Source organism: Panthera onca, chromosome C1 (assembly GCF_046562875.1).
Source record: "Panthera onca isolate mPanOnc1 chromosome C1, mPanOnc1 haplotype 2, whole genome shotgun sequence".
Taxonomy (NCBI): Eukaryota; Metazoa; Chordata; class Mammalia; order Carnivora; family Felidae; genus Panthera; species Panthera onca.
In genome coordinates, this window is record NC_138346.1 from 88,039,437 (window position 1) to 88,050,559 (window position 11,123).

Genomic DNA, 11,123 nt, shown 5'->3' on the forward strand with positions numbered 1-11,123 from the left:
AATAAGCTGCCAAGCTTCAAAAGGAGATAGCAATCCATGAGTGAAATGTTTTGCTTTTCCCCTTAATCTAAATGGGCTGCTCAATAACTTGGTATTAAAAGTCAGTTCTAACTTTGGTCTAAGTACCAACTTTTTCAATTTTATGGTTATCTATAAACCTGGATTTAGTATGTGACTCTTTCCCAAAAGCTATAATTTTGGACTTACTGTAATTAAATTTAAGTTCTTATCTACTAGAAAGGATGGTAAAATATCTTTCAAATATGTGAAGGGTCAGGTCTTCAGAAGGTTGTGGGCAAGGGTGGTGAGGGTATCTATGATAAGAGCTCACATTTTCTTTCACCTCAGGAGTAATACTTACAGGATAATAACTATTCACATTTAGTTCACTGAAGGGAACCATTAACTGTTGGTGTATTCAAGTAACTAGCAAAAGCCAATTTTAAATCAAATTAAATTGATGGATGCTTGTGGCATATTGACATTTGGGGCCATGACTGTAAAGTTCCTGAGGGTTAATTGTTCTTTGCTTTCAACCCATAGTGCAATGTCATCAATTAGCAGAGAATTAATAAGTGCTAATTGAATTGAACAGTTAAAAAAAGTGAAGACATTAGAATCAAAGTATAAAATATAGAATTTTAGAAAAGATAGATAATGTAGATTTAGATAATTTAACCTTAAGCCCCTTTATATTCTGAGACAATATGTAGTCTCTAAATTCTCAAATAGCAATAGACAAAGAGTTTTGTATATTGTTGTTAGTGGGCAACATAAGGAGGGGAAATCTAAGGATACACTGATTAAAATGAAGTAGGAAGCAAATATATATACAAAAAGATGAAACAAAAAATAATAAAATAATGGATTCAAAATGAAGTCAAGGAATAAATCAGTGAGTTCATGTGGCACAAAATAAATTTGTATCAAAAATAGGTAGATTCTCAAGAAGATATAAAAGTATGACATTTTTCCTTAAAGACTATAGATAAAGGAGTGACATAGTACCTGGCACGGACATATGTGGGGCATTTCACTGAAATACTCTAAACATAAAAGCAGCCTATGATTTTGAAGAGAGAATCATTTTGGGGACTGAAGAAGAAATAAGACTGAAACTCTGGAGTCTCAAAAATTTACAATTGTGGAAATAGAAGTTTAAGAAATAGCTTGATAGTAATCAATACAATGAAACTACTAGACAAGCAAGGGACAAAAAGATATAGACAAACAGCAAAGAGGCTTTTCTGCAAAAACATTTTCATCTCCAGAGGGTCTTAATTTCTCTATCAGGTGAACATGGAATGTGTCTATGTTCAGCTCTTTCTTCTACATTGGAGATGGGAGTCCAATAGCGTATGATGCGAATTCAATCCTATATGCTTTATCTTCAACTTTAACTTAATTTTCTTGGTATAAACTGTGAAAATATGATTCTTGACCAAACTTTTTTGATCAATTTTAATGATTTTTGCAAATTCAGTAGGAATTAAAGAGAATTTGGAGCCACAAAATGACAGATTGAGATGCATGTCCTGTGCAAATTCTCATAGCTAGATACAGGGAGGCAAAATGGTACAGCCAGAAATATCAAGGGAAGAATGACATATATGGCTTCACATGCCGACATTCGAAGGCATGAGAAATTAAGTTAGATATGGAAAATTCATATGCCAGTTTCCCTCTGTTCGTTTCCATTTTCTGGATCTAATATAATCTCTAGATTTGGCCCCTTATTCACATAATTTAAAATAATTTAAAATAATAAGTAATGATTTGAAAAAAAAAACATGTTTATATCTTCACTTCCAAGTATATTTTTCACTGAAAAGGTAAAGGAATCAGAAGTCTATATCCTCTAAAAACATCACATTTAGGATTAGATTTGATTCTATTCATTTTTAGATTAGATTATACAGACTGCATTAAAGAAGAAAATGAGGACACAAAATGCCTTTAAGGAAAATGTCTATCTACAGTTTCAAAATCACTTAAAAATGGAAGTGCATTTCATTATTAAAACTTATATGGTAAGTTAAATATTTATTCTTGGCTTTTCAATTTTAGATTAAGTGTGCTACTACCTATTTGCAAAAAACAAACAACAACATCAACAAAAACCAGAAAACAAATGTACCAACATTATAGGTGGATATTTTATTTTCTAAAAATAAATTATAGAAGAATCAAATTCTAGCAACGGGAATCAGTCGTTAGCATTCTGATTTGTTTTAAGATGCTCCCATAACTACAGCATGCAGAGAAATTTGAGAATCGCTGCATAAAATGATTTGGCCAAAGTCTCGCTGTTTCAAAACCTGAGGGAGACTACAGCTTCCCTACATCCAGAACATTACTTGTTCTGATAACTCTACCACAATTACCTATCATTTTTTTTAGATCACAATACAATGGACATAATAGGTGTGATTCATCGTGTAATCAAGAATGGAAAATTAACAGTAAATTGAGGTCCAGATGCAAAGAAACTGGCTTGTTTTCTGTGTTTACACTGTGATTGTCAGTGACCATTATCTGCTGGGTCCAAGTAATACTGGAAATAGCTTCTTCAGGTCAGTAATATCAGCCAAAATAATGAAATAGTAGCCGTGTCAGGAAGCAACCTCACCTGACTCCTCTATTAGTTGGGAGAGAATATAAAGTGACCTGCCCTCTCTAACATGATCTTAGACCAATTATTATAGTGCATTGTTCTCAAAAGGCCAAGATATCTTAAACCAATGCCCATCGATAAAAGCTTTTCCCATAAACTCCTCCTATTAATTAAATCAAATGTAGCTTTTAAATTGATGAGATTGCAAAGATAAGTTATTCCTTAAGTTTAGTATATTTATCAATAAAATAATGTAAAACAAAACTATGAGTAAGAATACTAAAACATTTAGGAAAAGAATTGTGCTCTCCAATTTCAGTTGTCCCTGTGTGTTCCTATAATTTAAAGAATAGAGTTACTGAGGAAAAATTTAAAAACAAGCAAAAGAAAACAAAACAAAACCCTGAACAGTTAGTGAACATCCAAAGTATAAAATGTGGTTTCATGTCATGTCTATTTTGGCTTTTACTGTATAAAATGATCCTGAAAGTGAACTTATGGAAAATAAAGGGTCATTAAACTAATATTGAAGACTCTAAATAAAAAGGTCTACTATTGCTTTAGAAAAGTGAGATTTATATATTGATGCATTTAAAATATGTGGTCTATTTTCAGCATCAACTTAGAAGAAATTGTAGAACCTACTGAGAAGCCAAAACATACATTTCTGTTGCTTCCAAAAATTAACATCAATCCACTTTTATATGCTGGTTTCAGAAAACAAAGATATAAAAGATAAAATAAGTTATTTTACCTATATTAACTTTGAGACACCCTTAAATCCAATGTGTAGTTAGGATTGAATTCCTAATACTTATATATAGTAATTCTAAATGTTCCTTGGAAAATTCTGATGCCTACCAATATTTATTTAACAATGACAAAGAAGCACTTAACAATATTTTTGAAGCTTTGTGCCATTCAGAAGTTGCTTTCAATTTCCAGAAGGACATGTTATAAATGGAGTTACTTTCACAAAGCCCTTGAGTAGAGTGTTTCATTAGAACTGAATTTCAGACAGACAGTTTTATTTATCTGGAAAACTAACAGAAAGTACCTCTGAATTTAATGTAGGTCAAAAAGCACCAGCTATCTCCTAAAGATATTTTAAATTAATTACATAAAAATAAGAGCTTAGGAAAAAGTATAGTTAAATCAGGGTAAAATTCCTTCAGTTAGAGGGTTCATATTTCAAATTATATCTTGATACCCATGATATTAGCACATCTATATAAGGTCTGTAGAAAAATTAAATTTTTATTTTAAAATTTTAATGTTACTTCTGAAAAGCAAAGAACACACTTTAGTAGTGAAAAACCTGAAAACTAATCTTATTAATCAATCACATTGTCTCTGGTGTGCATCACTAAAAGCACTAGCATGTCACCAAACATTGAACTCAGTTACGGACACATATGTGGAAAGACAAAATACATGTTGAAATCAAACAGATGTAGAGTCACCTCTTGATGCCACCTCTCACAAAATGGGCAGTCGTGAGACAGCTCATAATAAATGGTAGTCATATACGTATTAACTCCGGGCACCTGGGTGGCTCAGTCAGTTAAGCCTTGGACTCTCGATTTCAGCTCAAGTCATAATGTCATATGGTTTGGTTTCTGAGATTGAGTCCTGAGTCAGTCTCTGCACTGACAGCGTGGGTCCTGCTTGGGATTCTCCATCTCTTTCTCTCTCTTTGCCCCTCCCCTGCTTTCTCTCTCTGTCCCTCAAAATAAATAAATAAACATTTTTTAAAAATTTGCATTAGCTCTTAATATTTCATTCACTCAAAATATCCTTGTTCAGAACAAGACTCACTGGGTGTGCAGCTATAAATAGAACAAGATATAATCTCTGCCCTCATGGGGCTTTCAATCTAGTGGATGTTTCTTATAATTTTTATCTCATGTTTTATTGATACATTCTGAAATTCCCTTGGTTTTTAGGATCATACACCCTATTTCCAAATTATATAACATTGCTGGTTACTAGTCTCAGCAGAAACCACCTGGATTTGGGGTAGCAAACTAAAGGCAGAGGCCAGTTTGGCTTACAACATTTTATTTAGTTTTAGTCTGTGCTTCCCAGGACATCATAGGAGTAGATGAGGTACCACTTTCAGCTCAACTCAAAAAGATTTACAGAAAGGTCTCTCTTCTCATTCCTTGTTCTAACTCCTTGGCCTAGTTTCCACAATCCTCAATAATTATTTAAATAAAAATATTTAGAAGATTTTCTTTCCTACAACCAGTTTTCATTTAGATGCCACTTTACTTGTCATCTTTGGCTGGGGTTACCTAGGTTCAAATCAGAATAATAATTTTATCAATTTGATTAAATTATAAGTTAATATGTTATTATTATTAATGTAATAACAGATTAATATTAAAATATATAGTAATAGCTATTCAATTCTCCCTATCTGCCAGACACCAGATTAAGGAATTTATATTGTATCACTTTGTTTAGTCTTGGTAACTACTGGATGAAGTATTATTTTTATCTTTTGCAATTAAAACACTGAGGCTAAGAAATGTTAAAAAAAATTACTAAAAATCCACCAATTAGTAGGATGATTAAAACTTGAACCCAGAACATCTCTCACTGGTTTTTACTGCATTCTTATTTCCTGATTCTATCCTGGCTCTAGATTTGTCTTTCTCCCTTAACATCCACTCTTTCATCAAGGCCTGACAGCTCTCTAAGTTTTCATTTATTTTTTAATTCCATCACTTCTCTTGTGCCATCACAGTCACCATCTTCACACAGGTTTCATCAGCATATGACTTTACTTCCCTGTCTCACTTACCCATCCTTCAAATCATGGCTAATGTTAGTCATCCTATAATCCCCACTTGGTATAGGCCCCTCCCATCCACTCTGCGAGAGTCTTCATTCTTAAATGCTTTTCGATGACCTTTCCGGCTTCACTCCTGCCTATATATACTTTAGTGTATCTCCATGATGGGAATCCTTTCCTGATCTTATGATAACTGTGAAAACAATACACAACTTAGAGCTGATGGTATTCAATTCACGAATAATCCTATGGGGGAAGAAACTACAGTGCAAGAGTCTGTATCTAGCAGGGTGAAATCAGTGCAGGTATAAAGTTAGTGGCATTTCAGATAGAACTTGATGACTAGATACACTATTAACTTGTATCTAGGCCCAGAGATGTGGCCAAATAGAGTATGTGAAAGTAATTTGACAGTCATATCTTTCCCCCTAGGGAGTGTGTAATTTATTTTAGAGCAAAGTCCTTGCTCTAGTCTTCATTTTCAGATTCTTAGTATCCATTCAAATATTAAGGCTACAGTAGGCTCTCTATAAAGTTTTTTTAAATAAATCTCCAATAAAATGAATTTGATATCATGCTGAAAATTACTAGAAATGTGCACATTAGAAATTATCTCCATAAAAATCATCAAATTGTCAATGGTAAGTCAATTAGCATGGGTAATAATGATTTGTGCACTGTACCAATCTCATAAAATGGAAAAGAAAAGTTTGTATTCTACCCAAGTACAGGACTTTTCAGTCTCAAAATAATAGTCCTTTAACATGAGTATTTAAATAAACTAAAAAATTAATCTTAAAAGTTCAGAACTAAAGGCAAGGACATTTTCTCTGCCAATATATATTACAAAAGAGGTAGAATTAGAAACTCCCTTTAACAATGATATTTTAAATACAATTTACCAGAAATAGAAGTGAATGAAAAAAAATGTGGGTATCCATATACTGTTGTATAGAACATTTCAATTTTATTTCCCGCTTTCTACTTATTAGAAATTGCCCATCATTGTTAGAGATAAATGAATCATTTACATTAGTCAAAAACAGACCCTTTGCTAAAATTTTGACCAGGAATATTTTTTTAGAGAACTAAAATTAAAAATTAAGCATAGGCATATATTTCTTTTATTTAAATTTCTTAATATTAGCTGTAATTAAGGACAAAATTAATAAATAGAATTGCTCTGCCTTTCTACATTTTTTCAGCAAGTCTCCAAGTGTACCTGGAACATTAAAAAGCTAAAATAGTTCCTTTATTTTCAATTTCCTTGTAGAAATACCACTTTTCTTACTACCTTAGGAGTTAACATCTTAGGCATGCTGAGTTCTCAAAAAACTTAAGTGGTAATCACAGATACAAATGAACTAAAGCTCACTCACTACTTTCTATGATTATCTCTAGTATATAAGTTAGTCAGGAGAATTGAATAGTGCAGCTTCCTTACATATTGATGCCAATCAAATACATCTTAGAATACAGAATCATCTTTTTTTTTTAAATTTTTTTTTTTAACGTTTATTTATTTTTGAGACAGAGAGAGACACAGCATGAACGGGGGAGGGGCAGAGAGAGAGGGAGACACAGAATCGGAAGCAAGCTCCAGACTCTGAGCCATCAGCCCAGAGCCCGACGCGGGGCTCGAACTCGCGGACCACGAGATCGTGACCTGAGCTGAAGTCGGACGCTTAACCGACTGAGCCACCCAGGCGCCCCCAGAATCATCTTTATAAAATTATGTTATAATAAAAAACATTATTTTGTGCACGAGTAGGCATATTAAATAGGATTTTTACAATGTTGACACATTTTAGCTTAAGACATTTGAATTTTTCCCCCCAGAATTGGCAATATTTTATTTAATTAATTAATTTATTATTGTTTCAATGTTTGTTTTTACTTTTAAGAGGGAGAGAGAGAGACAGAGTGTGAGCAGGTGAGGGCAGAGAGAGAGGCTGACACAAACCAAAGGAGGCTTCAGGCTCTGAGCTATCAGCACAGAGCCTGACACAGGGCTTAAACTCATGAACTGTGAGATCATGTACCTGAGCAGAAGTCAGACGCTTAACCAACTGAGCTACCCAGGCATCCCTGAGAATTGGCAATTTTAGAGATCCAATAGCCTTTATTCTTTATATCCCTGAAGGATGCAAGATGCAGGACAGTGCCTAAGAAGATGAAATACTAAGTTGTCATTATTATATGTAATAGAATATACCCATCAGAATGACCAGTTGACTCTGTTTATCCAAAGTTTATACAATAGATTAATATCATGATGACCTGTACTCCCAATTTAGCTTTGAAAACTAAATGCTAAGCATAAATTATTTTTAAGTGTACAGAACTGGAAAATGACCCAAAATAATTCTTATTCTTGATGGTTGAAAATTAAGACTATTACCCTTCTCTGAAGAAATGGAGTTTAAAGGAGATATTAGGGGTCCCACAACAGGTGTCTGATTTTTTTTTTTCTTTTTTGGAGATATACTTTGATGTTTTTGTCACTGGATTTTGATTCTTCCAAGCATAAATATCCTTTGATTACTTTAAAATTTCTTTGTTATTTTAATGGGGCCTCCCAAATGCTACTTCATCCCAAATGATACTTCACACCAAAAAAAGAGAAAATAAAATCAATTAGAAAAATTATATCTCTATCTCTATCTATCTATCATCTATCTATCTATCTATCTATCTATCTAAATTTTCAGCAATCACATTCAGATTTACAGTGCATATTCTGGTACTGTTAAATTTGCACAATTTCCTTCTCTTGCAATAAATTTTTATCAGATACTTTGTACCCAGTTGTACTCTTGTCTGAAACCTTCCGAAGTGCTGTTGTTGCCAAGGAAACCATTTCTTTATTATCTGTGCATTCAGCACTGTCTCACTGTCTGGCTCATTTTTCTCTTTTTTTTTTTTTTTTTTTTTCACTCTTTCCATGACTCAACTGGAAATTTTATGTCATGTGTTAGTCAAAATAAAACACATTGCTTTCCTCCTCAGAGTACAATGCTCATTTAAAAGATGCAGAATGCATAATAAAATATTATTATTTTTTTGTGTGAAAAAAAGAAGGAAACCAAAAAAAAGACACTTTTTCATGCTTTTTTTTTTCATGCTGAACGGTGTATGATGTCTTTGTTTTGATCTCCCAGCTATATATGAGTGCTATGAAAGTCTGAAACAAGTGCTCTTTGAGTAATTTTTAGCCCTGACTTTCTGCATATAGTGTAAGAAGGAAGACACAATAGTGTAGGAAAGGTGACAGAAACATGAAAGAGAACTTGGAAATGGTAAACTGGTTTAAGGTCAAATGTTTTATGAATACTTGTTGCCTGTTTAGTCTCTGACACCTTTCTCCACTCCCTAATTCTTAATTTGTATGCATATAATAAAATGTCTTTAATTGTTAATTAGAAAAAATGTATAGAGCTAAAAGAAAATTCCACAGTAACAGTGGGGAATTTTAACAAATTGCTTTCAGAACAATGAAAAAGAAAAAGAAGACAAAATAATCACTGAAGCTATGGATCTTACATGCATTCAATTTGTTTGTTTTGGGTTTTTTTGTTTTACTTAAATTTCTATCATAAATATTTATCAAATACCTGCTGTGTTCTAGGTAATATTTTCAGCTCTGTATTTAGTAATAAAATGATCAAGAACATAGACAACTACCTTGATTACATTAGGTTTCCATTCTATTGAAGAAAGATGAGAGATAAACAAATAAACAATTTACCAAATAAGATAATTTCAGATGATAAATGCTATGAAGAAATTAAGATCAAGTGACATGACAGTAAACAAGTATGTGGTGGTGGACTACTGAATATATAAAATTCAGGAAATAATTCTCTGAGGAGATAACATTTAAGCAGAGATGTTATGAATGTGGAAAATGTGCTAGACATCTGTAAGACAGAATACACTAAATATAAATGAGTAGGTATTTGAAAGCTTACATGAACACATTTTATGAATATGATCATGATATATTGGAGATATTACTCTAATGCAGCTGTCACACCATCTTACCTATGACCTCTTCCCTGCCAATCTCCCACAAACCTAGGACGAACCACTATTTCCTTATTGTTGTTTTGTTTGCTAGGACAGAAGTGAATGCACACATACTCAGTAGACACTGACGTGCAGTTGTTATTCTCATCTTCTTCACATATGCTATAGAGATATTTTATGTCTCCAGAGCTATAAAGACTTATGCTTTTGAGGGGAAATTTACGACTAGCTTCTGCTTCGTTGTGATTAGGCTAAGCATAGCTGTATGCAACATGGAAAGCTGGATGGCTAACCACGTCCCTTCTGAATCAATATGTCTTCCCTGTTTTTAGTTCCCTTATTCTTCACTGCTAAATAAGCCTGTAAACCTTCGTTGCTTCTAGTTGTAGCTTCTCTTTAGTTATTCCTGTATTATTTGGTGTTGATAAAGTTTATAGGTAAGTTATAGAAAGTTATAGATAAGTTATAGATAAGTTATAGGAATTCCTGACCTGTGCCTCTCCCTCCATTTTTTGAAATGTATATAAGATGAAGTTTCTACCTGAGATGAAGTCAACTAATACTTAAGGAACTCAATGTTTTGGGAAAGAAATATTCAGGTCATACCAAGGGTCAAGTCAAAACATCAATATTTTTTAAAAGTGGCTGTCTTTTTAAAGTGGCCACTTCTTAAAAGTGGCTTTTGATAGTGATGAGGTTTTGGAGTGGTGGGCATCCAGAGCCAATGGCCAAGAAAGAACTCTTGAGACATGTTTGGTGCAAAAAGGTGATTTTATTAAAGCCTGGGGACAGGACCTGTGGCAGAAAGAGCTGCCCTGGGACCATGAGGAGAGACTGGTTATATACTTGGGAGTTGGGGGAGGTAAAGTTAAGGGCAAGTTTCCATAGGGATTTTCATATGCTAAAGAAGATTCACAGGATACTAAAGGCCTAGCTATTGTCAAGTTAAGGTTGTTTTTCCCTCTAGCAAAGCATTAACATTAAGACAGTAGGGAGTTCCTGGAGAAATGTTTTAGTCTGCCAGCCTCAAGTTATTTCTCAACGTGTTATTTGCCATTTCCTTCTGCCTTTATTTCCCACCTTGAATCTGTTTTCTTTTTTTGTTTTTTATAGGTGTTCTCTACATTTTTATGAGAAATGAACAGCACTTTCATTATAGAAAAAAAAGAGAAAATGTTAAAATTCGAAATGAAGAAGTTAATCCATGGAATTCTTACATTGCTAAAAGAGAGGAGGCAAGAGCAACGAGATAAAAACATAAATAAAAACAAACACCAAGAGGTTGATGTAGGTGGTGGTCGTCCACAATGTCTATTTCAGATGGCTGGTTTAACTGCTTTCCTAGGTTCTTGAGGTGAACACTTTCTGATGTAAAGGGAATGAATCCACGGTATGACTCAGACCCTGTTGTCTTCTTGCTCTCTGCTCTGTTTTCCCTCAATAGCACTTGGTTGAGAAGACTGATCTTTCAAAAGTTTTATCAGCGAAACTACACACTGATTCTTTGGCATAGTGAACTGAACAACATCTGTCCCTCAAGTTTAGCATAGGTTCTCTTGTAGCAGGATTCTCACACAGACATATGGGACACTGAGGCTCTTCTTTCCAGGAAGCAGCTTTATTGTGCCAGCATAGGCTCAGCAGGCTAAGACCCCAAAAAGGTTGAGCCTGAGTGCAGTG

The 11,123-nt window shown here is 33.7% G+C and overlaps 1 long non-coding RNA gene across 5 annotated transcripts in view; it reads left to right on the forward strand.

The window, feature by feature from the left end:
* The window catches only part of LOC132673495 (uncharacterized), a 58,212-nt gene extending 47,489 nt beyond the window's left edge, over positions 1 to 10,723 (forward strand). For all 5 annotated transcript variants that reach the window (XR_013557072.2, XR_013557069.2, XR_013557073.2 and 2 more), the window contains one exon: positions 10,557 to 10,723. This is a non-coding gene — a long non-coding RNA (uncharacterized LOC132673495). The remainder of the gene's footprint in view (positions 1 to 10,556) is intronic.
* The last annotated feature ends 400 nt before the right edge of the window (positions 10,724 to 11,123 follow it).